Source organism: Phyllobates terribilis, unplaced genomic scaffold, assembly GCF_046119375.1.
Source record: "Phyllobates terribilis strain yellow unplaced genomic scaffold, ASM4611937v1 Scaffold_1__5_contigs__length_1240528914, whole genome shotgun sequence".
Taxonomy (NCBI): Eukaryota; Metazoa; Chordata; class Amphibia; order Anura; family Dendrobatidae; genus Phyllobates; species Phyllobates terribilis.
In genome coordinates this window covers 179,319,304-179,337,689 of record NW_027362761.1, presented here as the reverse complement: position 1 = coordinate 179,337,689, position 18,386 = coordinate 179,319,304, and positions in this window count along the sequence as shown.

Genomic DNA, 18,386 nt, shown 5'->3' with positions numbered 1-18,386 from the left:
TACTCATTCTATTAGGCCATCTATACTAAGCTCCACCAGGTTTCAAATTACTAATAATTTTTAGCTGCATCTTGCCTGGAAAATAATTTTGGGCATAGTAACAGTGTGTGGTACTCATTGTATTAGGCCATCTATACCAAGCTCCACCAGCTTTGAAATTAATAATAATTTTTAGCTGCATCTTGCCTGTAAAATAATTTTGGGCATATTAGCAGTGTGTGGTACTCATTCTATTAGGCTATCTATACTAAGCTCCACCAGCTTTCAAATTACTAATAAATTTTAGCTGCATCTTGCCTGTAAAATAATTTTGGGCATATTAGCAGTGTGTGGTACTCATTCTATTAGGCCATCTATACTAAGCTCCACCAGCTTTCAAATTAATAATAATTTTTAGCTGCATCTTGCCTGTAAAATAATTTTGGGAATATTAGCAGTGTGTGGTACTCATTCTATTAGGCCATCTATACTAAGCTCCACCAGCTTTCAAATTACTAATAATTTTTAGCTGCATCTTGCCTGGAAAATAACTTTGGGCATAGTAGCAGTGTGTGGTACTCATTGTATTAGGCCATCTATACCAAGCTACACCAGCTTTGAAATTAATAATAATTTTTAGCTGCATCTTGCCTGTAAAATAATTTTGGGCATATTAGCAGTGTGTGGTACTCATTCTATTAGGCCATCTATACTAAGCTCCACCAGCTTTCAAATTACTAATAATTTTTAGCTGCATCTTGCCTGGAAAATAATTTTGGGCATAGTAGCAGTGTGTGGTACGCATTGTATTAGGCCATCTATACCAAGCTCCACCAGTTTTGAAATTAATAATAATTTTTATCTGCATCTTGCCTGGAAAATAATTTTGGGCATAGTAGTAGTGTGTTGTACTCATTGTATTAGGCCATCTATACCAAGCTCCACCAGCTTTGAAATTAATAATAATTTTTAGCTGCATCTTGCCTGTAAAATAATTTTGGGCATATTAGCAGTGTGTGGTACTCATTCTATTAGGCCATCTATACTAAGCTCCACCAGCTTTCAAATTACTAATAATTTTTAGCTGCATCTTGCCTGGAAAATAATTTTGGGCATAGTAGCAGTGTGTGGTATTCATTGTATTAGGCCATCTATACCAAGCTCCACCAGCTTTGAAATTAATAATAATTTTTAGCTGCATCTTGCCTGTAAAATAATTGTGTGCATATTAGCAGTGTGTGGTACTCATTCTATTAGGCCATCTATACTAAGCTCCACCAGCTTTCAAATTACTAATAATTTTTAGCTGCATCTTGCCTGGAAAATAATTTTGGGCATAGTAGCAGTGTGTGGTACTCATTGTATTAGGCCATCTATACCAAGCTCCACCAGCTTTGAAATTAATAATCATTTTTAGCTGCATCTTGCCTGTAAAATAATTTTGGGCATATTAGCAGTGTGTGGTACTCATTCTATTAGGCCATCTTTACTAAGTTCCACCAGCTTTCAAATTACTAATAATTTTTTAGCTGCATCTAGCCCGGAAAATAATTTTTCTTCCCAATAGTGGTAGCAATAGAAATATGGGGCGCCCGCCTGGCTAACAAAAATATACGCTTCATAACAAAAAACACCAGCCTAGCGCACTGCATTAATAAGATGGCATCATCGTCTCTCCCAGTGCTAGGCCTACTACACTGGCTAGCATTCCTGTGCCTAAAACACAATGTATGGGTCCGCCCTAGCCACGATGCTGAGGGGTCTAAAGCTGCTGCTAACGCTTTATCACAATTCAATTGGCAGATTTTCACAGAGCTCCTCCCCTACGCCCACCCATCGGGCAACAGTTGCCCACCCTCCCTATGGGATCTAGTGGCGAATAGTTGATGCCATTAATCAGAGCGTCAGTTGCCCCGTCGACGTGGCAAGCATACGGTAAGGCATGGGAAGAGTGGACACGACTAGTAGCAGGCAGACGGGTTGACCAATGTGAACAAGCGAGATTACAAGTCACCATAGAATTTCTCCACCAGCTAATGATGAGGGGCATATCAGGGGCGTCAGCGCAGCGGTGTCTGACCGAAGTAGCATTTCACTTCCAACTACTGAATTGGGGAGATGTGACAAAGATTCATCATCAGACAATCCATAAAAGGGTGGAAAAGGGGTCAGCCAAGTCAGGAGTGTAGACGTCCCGTCCGTGTCACTAAAACTGATTTCTCACATCATATCCCTAACACCATTAACATGACACTCACAATTTGAAGCAACACTACTGTCTACTGCATTTGCGATCGCCTTCTTCGGGGCGCTATGCATAAGCGAATTAGTCCCTCTATCCAAAATTACCACCAGTGGAGGCTTATTACACCAGGACATAGTCATAGCCAATAATGCAATACGTCTACGCATACGCCAATCGAAAACGGTTCCAGCGGGCAGGGGCACTTGGGTACTTCTACAACCCACAAACGGTACACTGAGTCGGGTAACAATAGTAAAAACATATATAACCATCAGATCACAAAGTAATTTCTTCCTATCACACATTGATGGAATGCCATTATCAAGATACCAGTTCCAAGCTATATTTAATAAATGCATAACATCGGCAGGGAACCACCCCAAAGATTATGGGACACACTCATTCCTCATAGGCGCGGCCACAGAAGCAGCAAGAGCAGGACTGTCAGAAACGGAAGTTCAAAGGATAGGGAGATGGCGATCCACGTGTTTGGCGAGATACATAAGACCGGACTTGTTATCCTAACGTGGTTTGTTTCTTTTACAGGTGACGCTAAGCCAACAGTGTGGGTGATAGGCCACTCATATATATATATTGGGCAGAAAAAAGGGCGAAAGTCCGCCCAGGCGGGAGGAAATTAGAGTTTCATAACACATATTTCAACTGGAGAGGTATTAGAGGCCTGCTATGGCCACAGGTACTAATGGAGGTAATCAAGGTAGGGAGAGAGGCAAGAGGTCCGGTCATCTTAGTTATACAGGCCGGGGGAAACGACCTAGGTCATCACAAGAGCGCATAACTAATGGCAATAATGAAACTAGACACTGAGCACAGAGAATTTTTCACAAAACTAATTATAGTATGGTCAGAGATTGTGCCGATAGCGGTATGGCAAGGTGTGCGAGACATCACGGCCATCGAACGGACAAGGCGGGTAATAAATATTCGGATGGCAAAATTTAGAAGAGACAGAGGCGGTGTAGTGATACAACACCGACAACTGGAAGGAGATAAAGCAGGCCTCATACGGCCCGACGGTGTTCACTTAATGGATATTGGACTGGACATATTCCTGTCAGGACTCCAGGACGGAGTGGAACAAGCGTTAAGAGTGATGGATGGGGGTCAGAGTCCTGCATACGAGTACGCAGGATCCTCCGTGGCCTGGAAATAGAAAGGACATGTTGGAGAGTTACACTTGTTGGCCAACTTGCCGGTGTGGAGACCCAGGACATGCTGCAACAAGCTGAATTATTTTAGAAATAAAATGCCTTTCTAATGGAATGAGTATAAAGAGTTAATAAAGCTGTGACCGATCCTCACCCATCCAGTTGTAAGAGTTACATTATTGTATTGTCAAGGAAAGGGGGGCGGTAGGGGGGCTGAGCGTCTGGGTTTGGTTGGGGGTCCCCACAGTCTGCATAGGCTAGATGCATTTAAAAATTCTTATTAGATACACAGGCGGTGCAGCTTGCTTCGCACCTGGGCTACTACGCCCAAAGTATTGCCTAGGCTAGATGCAGTTAAAAATTCTACGCTGACTAGCAGACACTGAAGCTTTGGAGCAGACCTCTGAGTAAACAGCTCTTCAGACTCAACCATCTGTGTTACCCCAAGCCATAGTGTATGTAGTTTCTTACAGTTAAAAGGGAGGGGGCGACCCAACCCACCTGGAATTGACGATGCCAACGTCACGTAAAACACAGCAAGGGGACTCCAAAAAGTGTCTCCATTTTTTCCAAAAATTGTGGCACAGACACCACTTAAGTCGCATCAATTGCCCCAGAGTTGCTTAAAACGGTTGGTGAGGTGATTTTACCAAATCCTCAAGCTTTTAGTCTCCCCAGGATGACACAGGGGTAAAAAAGTCCTTGCGGATCCATGATTTGTTCATCTTTATGAACGTGAGTCTGTCTACATTCTCAGTGGACAGCCACGTGCGCTTATCTGTCAGCACACCACCACAGCGCTGAACACACATTCAGAGAGAACGCTGGCTGCAGGGCATGACAAGATCTCCAAGGCGTGAGTGGCGAGCTCCGGACATTTTTCCAGATTGGAATCCCAAAATGAGCAAGGGTCCAGTGACACAGTCATGGCTTCGATGTTCACTTGGAGATACTCCTGTACCATCCTCTCTAGGCGTTGACTATGTGTCAGACTTCTTGTCTCCTGTGGCCTTGCAAAGGATGGTCTAAAAAAGTGGTGAAACGATTCCACAAAATTGCTGTTACCAGCAGATACTGTGTTACTGTTACGGTTTGAGTGATGAATACTCGACAGTCCCACGGTTTGCAAGTTAGAACTGTGAGATTCACTACGTGGTGTTTTGTGGAAAAGCACATGTAAGATTCTGCAACAGCCTCTGCTGATACTCCTGCATGCGTGAATCCCTTTCTATGGCAGGAATTATTTCGGCAAATTTACTTTTGTACCGGGGATCTAAGAGTGTGGCAACTCAGTAGTCGGGATTACTTCGAATTCTGACAATCCAAGGGTCATGTTGCAGGTAGTGCAGCAGGAAGGCACTCATGTGTCTTGCGCATCCAGGAGGACCAAGTCCTTGTTGTGTTGGTAGCGAGGTAAGAATCATGCTTCCTTCCTCTGCCCTCTCCCCCCAACCTCACACAACAGAAGTGTGATCAAGGTCTCCCTCATCTGATGAGTCTTACATGCCCATCGCCAGTTCGTCCTCCACTTCTTCCTCGGCTTCTGCACCTTCCTCAACAGTTTGGCTGCTACCATGCGCCCTGGTTAATCCCTCTCCCCCACCCTACCATGCCTGCCGCCTTGGTGCTGCCGACCGTCTGGACCTTGGAGATGTTATCCCTTCCGCATATGACTCCTCCTCTACTTCCTCCACCTCCTCTTGTCCCACCACCTGACTCTGAATTCTGTTTAACGCGTGCTCCAGCATGTAAATCACCGGAATAGTCATGCTGATAATGGTATCGTCAGCACTAAACATCTTCGTCGCCATTTCAAAACTGTGCAGAAGGGTGTGTGGCGCCAGTGAGGGTTCAGTCGCCACAGAGGTACTGCATCTCACCCAGAGGTGTGGTATCTCACCCTCAGGTAAGGAAGGAGTATGGCTCGGGACCCTAACACCTGCATCCAACACATACCCGCAGTGGGGGTAGGGCGAGATTGCTCCTAAGGGAGAGCACAGTCCCAGGTCCCTAGCTGGCGGGAGGGTCCTATGTAGTGGGTGTGGGTGGAGAAAGCAGCTTAGGGGAGCACATGACAGGGAGAGTATAAATAGGAAGCCATCTTAGAAAGAGCAAGCCAGTCAGAGGAGAAGTGACAGGAGCAGAGGCTCTGCATGAGCTCTGCTCCGGAGGCGGGCCTAGCCTGGGAGGCCCAGGACTGAAGGAGAGAAGAGAGGAGTGGGAGCAGGAAGGCTCCAGGAACCGAAGGGACCCTAGGGGTACGGGCCGTGCAGAAGGCCACCCGTACGCCCGCTGCTACCAGGAGGTAGAGGGGTCAGGCCAGATAAGGGGAACCAGTCCCTCAACTAGCGGAGAAACAGCAAGGCTCAACTAGAAACCGGAGGCTGCAGCATTTCATGTACTGCAGGCCAAAGTCCACACCAGTCTCACTAAGAAGGTAGCCACATAGGACCCAGGGGACGGAACACACGTCGCCTGCCAAGGCCCAAGGATACCGGATAGAAGTGTCACTGGGTGTGAGGTGCAGGGAGAAGGCCAGAGAAAGGACACACAGAAGGGGGTCCTGCTAAGTACTCCGGAGCTATCTGGGGGTGGACTGAGCCCCTCACTGAGTACACACAGCACGACGGGGGAGATTGCTCTGGTACCTGTAATCTGGACTGCAACAACTGTGAGTAAAGATCTTGGGACTGCATCACACGGACTCTGTGTTCATTACTGACTCCCTGCACTACAACCACCATCATCCACCCACACTGCCCTGAAGCTACACTCTTCCTGTGGGGAGTAATAATACCATTGCTGCAAAACCACCAGCTTCAGAGGACTGTTCCGCAGCGGCGGCCCCTTTGGCCGCACTCCACAGGTGGCGTAGTCGGACATTATAAAACCCATATATACAAATTACCCTTGCATTGACCGCCCTGGGTCACGGACCGGGTCATCGCCACAGTGACTACAACCCCCAGCATCTACCGGCCCGGCTCCGGGTACCCCACGGCCCAGGGGGCGCGTCAACTTCATAGGTCCCTGATCTGAGACCACTCCTGCAGCGTGATTTGCCCCACCTCTGGATCTCGTTGGCCCAGGCTATACGTCAGAACGTATTGCACCAGGGCTTGTCGGTGCTGCCACAGTCGCTGCAACATGTGCAGAGTTGAATTCCACCGTGTCGGCACATCGCATTTCAGCCGGTGAACTGGCAGGCCCAACGACTTCTGTAGAGATGTAAGTCGTTGAGCTGCGGGATGCGAACGGCGGAAGTGAGCACACAGCAACCGTGCACAGCAGAAGGCCATCTAGTCCGGGATAGTGGGCTAAAAATTGCTGGACAACCAGGTTCAACACGTGAGCCATACAAGGCACGTGTGTGACATTGCCCCGGTGAAGGGCTGCACCCAGGTTTGCAGCATTGTCGCACACGGCCTTCCCTGGTTGCAGGTCCAGTGGAGACAACCATTCATGAAACTGGGTCTCCAGAGCTGACCAAAACTCCTCAGCTGTGTGACTCACATTTCCCAGACATTTCAAAGTAAACACCGCCTGATGCCGTTGAGCCCTGCTGCCAGCATAGTAAGGAGGTGTGCAGGATTCCTTCTGCGCAGTTAGAAAGCGGGTGGCATTACCAGACAGGCTTTGGGTGCAGGTGGAGGACCGAGGGGAGGTTGAGGAGGCAGAAGCAGTGGAGGAACTTCTAGATAAAGAGGATTGATGTACAACTCGTGGGGACGGCAAGACTTGGACAGCAGCCCCTTGTCCTGCTGTCACCATAGTTACCCAGTGCCCAGTCAGCGACATGTAACGCCCCTGTCCATGCCTACTCGTCCAAGTGTCTGTAGTGAAATGCACCCTGTCACACACAGAGTTTCTCAAAGAAGTGGTGATGTTGTGTGCGACATGCTGGTGTAGCGCAGGCACACCTTTCTTTGAGAAGTAGTGCCGACTGGGCATCTGATACTGGGGCACTGCGACGGACATAAGGTCTCGAAAATCCTCTGTGTCCACCAGGCGGAAAGGCAGCATTTCTGTAGCCAAGAGCTTGCAGATGGTGAAATTCAACCTCTTAGCTTTGTCATGGCTAGGAGGAAATGGTCTTTTACTTGTCCACATCTGAGGGACCGAGGGCTGGCTGTTGTGCTTAGACGGGGTTGAGTAGGGTGTCCCCGGCAAACTGCCGGTCTGTGAGGAAGATGCAGGCGGAAAAGTTAGGTTGCCTTGATCCAAAGGTGGTGCTCTCGATGTCGGAGAGCGCTCAACACCAGCTGGTGTTTCCACTTCCAAATGAAATGATGACCAGCCAATCACACTGGCTGTTGCGGGTAAAGAGGTGGCAGGTCTGCGTCCAAAAACATGTGTGACTGCTGTCCCCCCAGTCACAGAGGATGAAGAGGCCGCGAATGCACAAGATGGGGCAGACGGTGGTTGGCCCGGCCCGCTAGGCCGCATTGTAGCACAGTGAGCTTCCCACTGCAACTTATGCTTCATATCCATGTGACGGTTTATGCATGAAGTACTCAAACTATGGATTTTTTGGCCTCTACTTAGGTTTGGTGACAAATATTACAGATAACACGAGTTCGGTCATCCTTATCGATCTGAAAAAATGCCCAGGCTATGCAAGGCTTAGAGCCCATGCGACCTGAAGAGCCACCACGACTTGTGGTCAGAGGCAGAGTTGTGGTTGAGGATGCAGTTGTTGATGTGCTTCCAGTACTCCGTCTCTGTCCAGGAATGCGCAACCTAACCTCGTCGTCAATAGCATCTGTGACGCCCAGCTGCGCTTGGTATCACAGATCCTATTAGAGTGCATTGATGGAATCCTCCACAAGAGGCCCCCATAAACATTCACACATCTCCACCTTCCACCTCAGACCAGCAGAGGGAGCCCGTTAGGGATATAAATAGGGAAGGTGGAGCTAGGCAGTTCAGTTCCTCTGAAGAGTTACTGCAGTAGAGAAGCCTAAGAGAGGTCAGTCTGCAGTGGAGCTCAGTCTAGTCTAGAGAACTCAGTTAATAGTTCAGCAGTGGAGCACGAGGCTCCTGCTAGCTAGATTTAGGGAGCCCAGTTAGAGCTTAAGGTGTGCCGGCGCCATAAGATCGGTGAAGTGCGGCAAGCTGCCGTTAGTGTGTATAGCCTAGTGAGGGCCCGAGTAGGCCAAAGGCGGGTGGAGAGTTAGTACATAGGGGGCAGAGGAGCTTAACCAGCTCACCCCGAAGAATTTACCGGACACCGGATCCGAGCTTACTGGGATCTCTATGACCCAGTAAGGCATAACCGGAATCCCTGGACAACTACAAGTCCCAGGATCGCTAAGGTGCTGATACATAACAGAGCCAGGAGATGCTTAGGCCCCGCATACTGGGAGCGTGAACTCCAAGACAAGGCCCTACCACAAGGTCAGCCAGCGCAGGACAGAGACAAAGTAAGGCCTAGCTCCAGGCAGGTCAGAAACTTACTAAGCAGAGGCAAGAAACAGGAGGCCCTACACCCGCTCATTGGGGAGGATCCTGATATGCACCCTTCACCCTACAGTGCTCCGGGATGTGCCTGAATTTCCACCAGTAAAAGGTACTGAAGTGACTACCGTGTCCGTTCCCGTTCTTGCTCTGACCCAGCTGGGTCTCGTCTGTCCTGCATTCCCCCTGCATACGCTTTTCTGAGGCCTAGCTCCACCTGTGGGGAGCTATACCATCGAGCTGCCTTATCACCTGCCTCAGTGGACTGCTGCAGCGCTGGTTCTTCTCACCAGATACCACAGGTGGCATCACGAACTCTTATAAAATTAACAATTATCCACCCTTTTAAAGAGTGACCCCAGTGTACGGGCCCGGGAGCCGACTACCGTGACAACCTCAAGGCCAGGCAAAGGCCCGGGTACCGAGTCATCCCCATCCCCTGGGCTAGTCACATCCTCCTCCACCTCCTTTGCTGACCTCATCGACTGGCTGACTGTGGGTTGACAGTAAGTGGGATCTCCAACCTCGTCATCATCACCCTGTGTGTTCTCATACCCGTCGTCCTCAGAGCCAACCTCTTCCTGCCCTGACCGAAAAGTCAAGTTGTCGCTCCAATCAGTCTCATCATCGTCTTCATCATTGTTTCCACCAACAGGAGTTACAGTTTGGGAACGAGGGTCTACATTATGCTCAGAACCTTCTTCATCTGGTCCTGGATCCGACTCATAAAGATTCTGGGCATCAGTGCAGATCATTTCCTCGTCTGGATTAACAGAAGCTCTGGAGCAGACCTCCGTTTCCCAGGCTATAGTATGAGTAAACAGCTGTGCAGACTCAACCATCTGTGTTACCCCATACTCAGACGGGCAGCTGGAGACTTGGGAGCTGTGAGGAAGCAAGTGCGATTGGGGTGACACCTCTGAGGACTGGAGTATTTGTGATGTTGAAGTTGAGGTGGAGGAGAGCCCACTTGAAGGAGCACTTGATATCCATTGAAGCACCTGCTGTTTTTGTGCCTCATCTGGAATTTGTAGCGATGGGCGTGTCCGTAAGAAAGGGATTGTATCACATTGTCCACTAAAAGAAGTAGACATCTTAGTTTGGCTGGAAGATGGTCTTTCTTCTGCAGATGTTACCCCCCCCCCCCCACCGCGGGGGGGCTCGACCCACCAGCGGACAGGCACCAGTATTGGGAGAGGGGGGCTGGCCGTCAGGGTCCACCGCGGCTCTGGCACAAACCCGGTGACACGGAGGTCGCACGGGCAGAAACGGACTGGCCGTGTCGGCTTCGCACTCCAGCGTAGTCCCTTTGCACGCTCGCGCCCGAAACCTCAAAGGGATGCGCAAGCGGCTTTTCTTCCCAGGGCTGTTCCCCATGGGGGAGCTCAGGTCGGCCTTCCACTGTACTCCCTTACCTCCATCGCCCTCTTTCCTTCTTCCGTTCTCCATCTAACCCCTCGGCTCTGTGGTGTCCGCTCTCCCTCCAGCTCTCTCCTTCTCACAGGTGGACTACCGCGTGTATTCACACTGTGGCGAATCTTTTGGGCCCAGGCATAAGAAGTTATCGAGGTAATGGATAATATTCAATTGAATGGGAGGTGGATGTGCAGTATACCGCGGTAGCCACTACCACTTGTCGGCGGAGCCCCGCAGGTGAGCACTGCTAGCCGGCGGCCGCTGCCGCCGGCAACGGTAAAAACTGATCAGCAGGCTGCTGCGTGCGGGACCCTGGCTGATCATACACTGATGCCCTATACTATAGATAGGGCATCAATGTAAAAGTAGTAGACAACCCCTTTAACCACTAAATCTGTCATCCCATCCCCAGCTACATTACTGTTTTCACTTAGACTCGAAACACCCGCCAATGCACTCGACATGCCTGCTCCTTGACTACACCCTGCAACATAAGAATAGAAAGGAACGGACAAGACATGGAATAATACTCACCAGGCCGAGCAGGAGCTATGATCCTACTGGCCGAAATTCCTGCATCCAGACGACTGATGAGGAAATCAATGCCGGAACCATTATTGGACGGATCTTCAGCAAGTGGTGATGAAGGCAGGGGTCTATATCCATGGGAAAGCCGCGGAGCACCTGGGGGGAGCCTCCAGAGGCCAGCCCACTGTCGATGACATCAAGGCCTGACTGTGGGGGAGGTCGTCAGTGATGACAGAAGCAGGCCGCCCGACAGGGACATCGCCGCGACGACCTGCCGTTGATGGGATTAGTACTGTAGTGTTAGCTGCAGCAGGCCCCTCCCCCCATCAGGCCTAATAACTGCCACAGAGCAGGGTGTCTAGAGCGCATCGCCAGGACCATAGGGTCCCGTGAGGGGACTTTTGCGTTGACGTCAAGCCCTTGAAGCCAGGTCAGGTGAAAAGCGCGTCGGGCGCTGAGACCTACGAGAGCACCGCTCTGGCATAGATGGTGTTGCCTCCACTCTCACTCCACCGCTGATGATCCTCACCACCTGTTCGTCAAGCCAGCCAGGAGGGTGAGTGACGGCAGCTGTACTCAGAGAATCCAGGAGATGATCCAGGGACGCCATTGCGGAACAGGTGATACTGGGACTTGGGCTGTGAATCAGGGAGCAGGAGAATGGGCAACTGTTCCCCCAAACTATCCTTATAAAGGCCCCCCACACTAGCCTCCTCCCCACTAACAGTTGCCCCCACATCCCTCCAAACCCTTGTCATGCCGGCATTGGCCCACTGTGAGGTGTAAGAGGGCCGCCGGACATGTCCTTGAGGGGAGATATGTGTCGCTGAGGTTGGCAGCTTCACTGATGTCAAACCGGGAAAGAATGCTCCAGCACACATAGTGCTGAAAGGGTTAATAGGGCGTATCAGGGCCATTTAATTTTGAGCAGTCATAAGAGATGGGGGGGATTGGCTGCTCACATATCCCACCCCAGGACGTGTGTATAAAATGGAGACCAAGTGTCTCATTCAGTGTCTGTGGCTGGAGGTGTGGAGACCTCCAGAGTGTTTGAAGGTAAAAAGACACTGACACTGACCGTGACTGTGAGCGGGTGAACCCGCCATATGGGATGGACTGTTTACTTTCTGTTTTGTTACACTGTGCCGGACAAGGCTTTCTTTTGTTTACTTCTGGAAGTGCGGTTTATGCAGCATAATAAACCTGCCTTGGACATTTTTAAAGAGACAGTGTCCCGTGCCTACCTCTAACGTGGCTAAGTGAGTACCGAACCCTACAATTGGTGCTAGAAGCACGGGCACGAATCCCAAGGGGCAGTGAGACTGCTATAAGTCCTGGGTGAAGGCCGCCAGCCAGCAAGTGACGTCCTGCAATATGGAGGAGCTGATTAAGCAACTGGTGCAGGCTAACCTCCATCAGCACCAACAACAGCAGCAGCAGTGGCAACAGCAGCAGCGAGCACAGCAGCAGCAGTGGCAACAGCAGCAGCAGATGCAGCAACTACATCACAAGCAGCAGATGGAGCTCCTGGCCGAGGTGATCCGTGGCTGGGCAACCGCCCCACCCCCTACTCCAGGTGATGACTCACACGTCAGGAAGACGGTAAGGAGAGCATTACAAAAGATAACCCTGGGTGATGATGTCGAGGCGTTCCTGACGGTCTTTGAGAGGGTGGCAGAACGGGAGAAATTGCCCCCGGAGCAGTGGGCGGAGGTGCTGGCGCCATATTTAACAAGGGAGCCGCAGAAGGCCTATTATGACCTGGCCTTGCAGGACGCAAAGGAGTACGCCAAGTTGAAAAATGAGATTTTGGCGCGCTTTGGAGTGACTCTGACTGTCAAGGTGCAATGAGTGCACCACTGGGCCAATTGCAATGACAAACCTCCCCGGTCCCAGATGTTCGTCCTCCTACACCTGGTCCAAAAGTGGTTGCAACCTGAATCTTCCTCCCCTGCACAAGTGGTTGAGAAAGTTGTCATAGACAGGTTCATACACTCCCTTCCGAGGTCGGTGCAATCCTGGGTTGCCCAGGGAGATCCCCGCAATGCCGATGACTTGGTGGGGTTGGTGGAAAGGTACCAGGCAGTTGAGAGTTCCTTGGGGAAATACTGGGGTTCCGAAAAGGGAGCGGACACCCAAAAGAGGGGAGCTAGAGCCACGCCTGGGGGGCGTCCTAGAGCTCAGGAGGGGTCTGAGTTGGGGCCCAAGGTCCCACCCCATAACGTAGTATGTTGGAGGTGTCATACTCCATGTCACATGCCCCATGACCAACGAGCCAATGGACTGCAGCGCAGGTTTTCTTTTGTTTACTTCACGAAGTGTGGTTTACGCAGCATAATAAACTTGCCTTGGACATTTTTAAAGAGTCAGTGTCCCGTGCCTACCTCTAACGCGCAGTGAGTACCGAACCCTACAGCGGGTTTAGGGCTCCGGCCTCTCCTTTTTTCCTAACTGTGCATACAGAATTCGTTTATCTTAGTGACACAACCCCTTTAAAAATGCAGAAGCTTAGCATTTTAATGAATCTATATTCATCATTAAAATAAGCAATCTCAGTCATTTGTAGTTGAGATAGTGGTTGGGATTACAGATTACAGAGTGAGCTGTGAATTACCTTTTCTCCATAAATCCTATAGAGGTAAATGGGAGTTCCGGAGACGGAATAGCACATTTCGCTTGACTGTTTCCATAATCCTGACCCCTTTGGCCTCTACATGTAGACACGTATGCCTATTTAGGGAGTTTCTTCTTTACATGACAATAAGCAAGGTGTAAATTTCTTAATTTGCATGATCTACGGTATGTAACAAGCACAGCTATAAACAGAGGCGTTAGACAAAAACATATTTTGAAACATGATATGGAAATGAAGGCATGCCGATAGAAGTTGTCATTAAACAAGAATGATAACATATAGGTGAATCAGCATTTACTTATTAAAACCATCGCCCCTTCCCAGCCACACAGCCCAGAGTTAATTGTGGCACAAGGTCAAGTGATTCATGTTTGCAGGATTTTCTGCAGAAGCTTAATATCCATATAGTAAAGAATCAAAGTCATGACAAGCGAATACCTCTGAAATTAGCATACTATTTTTACTATTTGAAGGTGATTTATCTGCAGGTTACATCATTGAGCAGCGTGTAGCCAGAACAGATGTTTATAGAGATGATTCATTGCTGCTTAAAAGGGATCTAGTCATCATGCTGTGAATTTTGTGGCACCAGAAGCAAGAAGATAGTTTACCCATTGTAGAATACCTCCCAACCATCCAGGATGTAGCGGGACATTAAAAGATTGGTAAAGGTCCCAGTTTCAACTCTATCTGAATGCCCTCAGGACACAGATATAATTAAATACAATGGTGGAGCAGGGAGACTCTGATGATCCAGGTAGTTATAAATACTTGCAAAGTATTCTACTTCGAGAACACGCAGTTCTGGGCAGTGCCAATAGATTTTCTCAATACAAGTTCCCACGATGAGTTTTTGACACTGCATATTTGCGCTGCTCAAAAGTGAATGGGATTGATAGGTAAATCATTTGTTAAAGCCAAATATAAAGGAGGTATCAAAAGCAAAGCAGCTTGATTTAACCCCTTCACGGCGCGACCATTTTCCGTTTTTGCGCTTTCGTTTATTGCCCCCCTTCTTCCCAAAGCCATAACTTTTTTATTTTTCAGTGAACATGGCCGTGTGAGGGCTTGTTTTTTGCGGGACGAGTTGTACTTTTTAACGACATCATTGGTTTTACCATATTGTGTACTGGAAAACGGGAATAAATTCAAAGTGTGGAGAATTTGCAAAAAAAAAGTGCAATTCCACAATTTTTTTTTTTTTAATATGTTCACTAAATGCTAAAACTGACCTGCCATTATTATTCTACAGGTTGTTATGAGTTAACAGATACCAAACATGAATAGGTTCTTTATTATTTAAGTGGTGAAAAATAAATCCAAATTTTGTAAAAAAAAAAAAATGGCACCATTTTCCAAGACCCGTACAGTCTCCATTTGTCGGGATCTGGGGCCCGGTGAGGGCTTATTTTTTGCGTGCCAAGCTGATGTTTTTACTGATACCATTATGGGGTGGATATGATGTTTTGATTGCCTGTTATTGTATTTTATCGCAATGTTGCAGTGACCAAAAAAACTTAATTATGGCGTTTTAATTTTTTCTCGTTACACCGTTTACAGATCGGATTAATTCTTTTCATATATTGATAGATTCAGTGATTCTGAACGTGGCGATACCAAATATGTGTATGTTTTTTTTTTTATTGTTTTATTTTTAATGGGGCAAAAGGCGGGTGATTTAAACTTTTTTATTTTTTTAGTATTTTTAAAAACTTTTTTTTCTACTTTTTACTTGCTTCAATAGTCTCCATAGGAGACTTGCAGCTGCAATCATCTGATCACTTGCAGCTGGGATCACTTTCAGCCCTGCTATGTAGAACAAAAATGCTCATCTGCTATGAACGCCGACTGCTGGGCGGCGCTCATAGCAGATCAGCTATGACAACCACAGGGGTCTCCTGCAGACCCCGAGTTATCATGAAAACCCATCGGCGGCCCGCGATCATGTGAAACGCTTCTGGCATGGCCATGTTAAATGGACAGAGATTGACAGCGGTATTTAACATGTTAACAGCCCTGGTTGGATCGCGACTCCACCCGCGGCTGTTAAGGGCACATTTGGTTGAGATCTGCAACAAGTACTAAGGAAAGATAGGGGAAAGCTGTCCCTACAGTAAGACTAAGCTGAATCCCTACAATGTAGAGGGCTGACTGTTCTTAGCGAACAGATCCGCCTTAGTCCTCGGCTAGTCTGAACGAAGACCTATAGCATAAGGGAAGGGGTCCCTAATAGAACTAAGAACTAAGTAGTCCACTGGACCGTATTCGCACCTTTCCTGGTGAGATCGGTCAGAGGCTTAACAATTACAGAAAAATTCTTAATGAATTTCCTGTAATAATTGGCAAAACCCAAAATTCTCTGTATAGATTTCAAACCAATAGGCCTAGGCCATTCCTGCACAGCCTGAACCTTCACCGGGTCCATCTCAAAGCCCTCGCTGGAGACAATGTAGTCCAAAAAACTAATTTTCTGCACAGTGAACTCACATTTCTCCAGCTTAGCAAAGAGTGAATTATCACTCAATAACTGCAAAACTTCACGTACACTCTGCCAATGGGACTCTAAATCTGGTGAATAAATCAAAATGTCATCCAAATACACAACCACATTCTTACCAATCAAAGGTCTCAGGATGTCATTAATAAGGTTCTGAAAAAATGCAGGTGCATTGGTAAGACCAAAAGGCATCACCAGATTCTCAAAATGACCTACCGGAGTGTTAACAGCAGTTTTCCATTCATCACCATCCTTCACTCGTAACAAATTGTATGCCCCCCGGAGACCAATAAAGGATTGTGCAGTTTTAACCAAGGCAAACCTAAAAAGACCAGAGAGGGTAAATTATCTAAAACAACCAGGTCCAAAATTTCTTGGTGAACTCCATTGATAGTGAGGGGAAATGCAGCAACCTTGTGAGTAATACATTTCAAGGGAGTGTTATCAATTGCAATCACAGAAATAGGTGATGACAAAGGTTTGCATTTCAATTTAAGGTTTTCCAAAAACCCTTTATCAACCACATTAAGTGTTGAACCACAATCCACAAATACCTGAAATTCAATCACATTTTCCTGCAAAGTAGTACTCCCAGAAAGAAATACTCCTGCAGAGCGTAAGCAAGCTATACGGGCGTAACTGACTTTTTTTTTTTTACTTAAACGAAGCTAAGAATACTTCATCAAATGGTCAGCTTTACCACAATAAAGACACAATCCCTTGGCGAACCTCCGGTCTCTTTCCTGAGAGCGGAGTGACATCGCCCCAACCTCCATCGGTTCTCCGCCGTCAGAGGAGATTTTCTGGGGACTAGGACCTGACATTACAGGAGTCTTTACCTCATTCATCCTGGACCTCAGTCTCCTGTCCACACGAACAGCTAACTGCATGGCATCCTGCAAAGTCTCAGGTGCGGGGAATGCAATTAGCAGATCCTTAACCCTTTCACTCAGACCAGCAAGAAATAAACATTTCAGCGCAGGATCATTCCATTTGACTTCTGAAGCCCAGTGTGTGCAATAATTTTCAACATCACCTGACCCCTAATTCAAACGCCTGAGTTCTGCCTCAGCAGATGAGACTCGATCAGGATCGTCAGATAATAGCCCCATAGCAGAAAAAAATTCTTCTACAGACCTTAAACACCGATCATTAGGTTGGAGAGAAAAGGCCCACTCCTGTGGTTCATTGCGCTAAAGTGACATAATAAAATCAATGCGCTGTGATTCATTCCCAGAGGACCTTGGTCTCAAACGAAAATATAACAAACAAACATTTTTAAAGGAAAGAAAATCTTGCTGTTTACCATAAAAAACATAAGGCAGTCCTACCTTGGGTTCCACAAAATGCGCTCCAGAACAGCTACTCACGTGTTGCTGGAGCTCGGCCACCTCCACAGACAATCCCTGCAAGCATTGAGCCAACTCCTGGACGGAAACCATACTGATCCCCGAATTTCTATCCTTTTAGTTTTTTGGACTGGACTTACTGTTAAGATCTGCAACAAGTACTAAGGAAAGATAGGGGAAAGCTGTCCCAACAGTAAGACTAAGCTGAATCCCTACGATGTAGCGGGCTGACTGTTCCTAGTGAACAGACCCGCCTTAGTCCTCGGCTAGTCTGAACGAAGACCTATAGCATAAGGGAAGGGGTCCCTAATAGAACTAAGGACTGGGACAAAAAATGGGACACCTCCTAAACAGAGAAGTTGTTGCAGAACACAAAATGAAAAACTGACAAAAAGGTACTAGAGGTCCCAGAAGGACCAAGCGAACTGACAGAGAAAGGCACCGAAGCACCTGGCTAGTGAAACAGTCAAACACTGAAGTCCAGCACAGCCAAAAGGGCGGAGCTGGAATATAAAGGCAGATGGTCACGTGACCGCAAAACACAAGATGGAAAAAACAAACAGGAGGGTTCTAACACATGGCAGCTGATCAAATCAGCTGTTATGTGCCTGGAAAGATGCGGGCTTAGCGCCGGAGCCCGCACCAAAGAGTGGGAGACATGACATGCGCCGTATAAATACAACGTATGTCGTGAAGGGGTTAAAGCATGACATACCAAAAAAAGAATAACCACAGCGTCAAAAAACGCAAAAAAAAACGAATGTAGAAAAATGCACTCAAAAACGTAATAAAAAAAGCAAATTACCTAATAGGTTCAGTTTATTGTGTCAGTTACTTTTGGTGCTCTTTTTTGAGCATTTTTTGTATGTATTGATTATGCATTGATTATGTAAAATTTGGACTTCATTACAGCTATATATAATTTACTTATATGAAGATATTAGTGCACAAATTCCCCAATATATGTGTTCCCACCAGCCACCGCTAGTGTATTCTTTGCTATTTTATAAAGTACATGTACATGTCTCCCATTCTGGTATACATGTCTCCCATCCTGGTATACATGTCCCCCATTCTGGTATACATGTCCCCCATTCTGGTATACATGTCC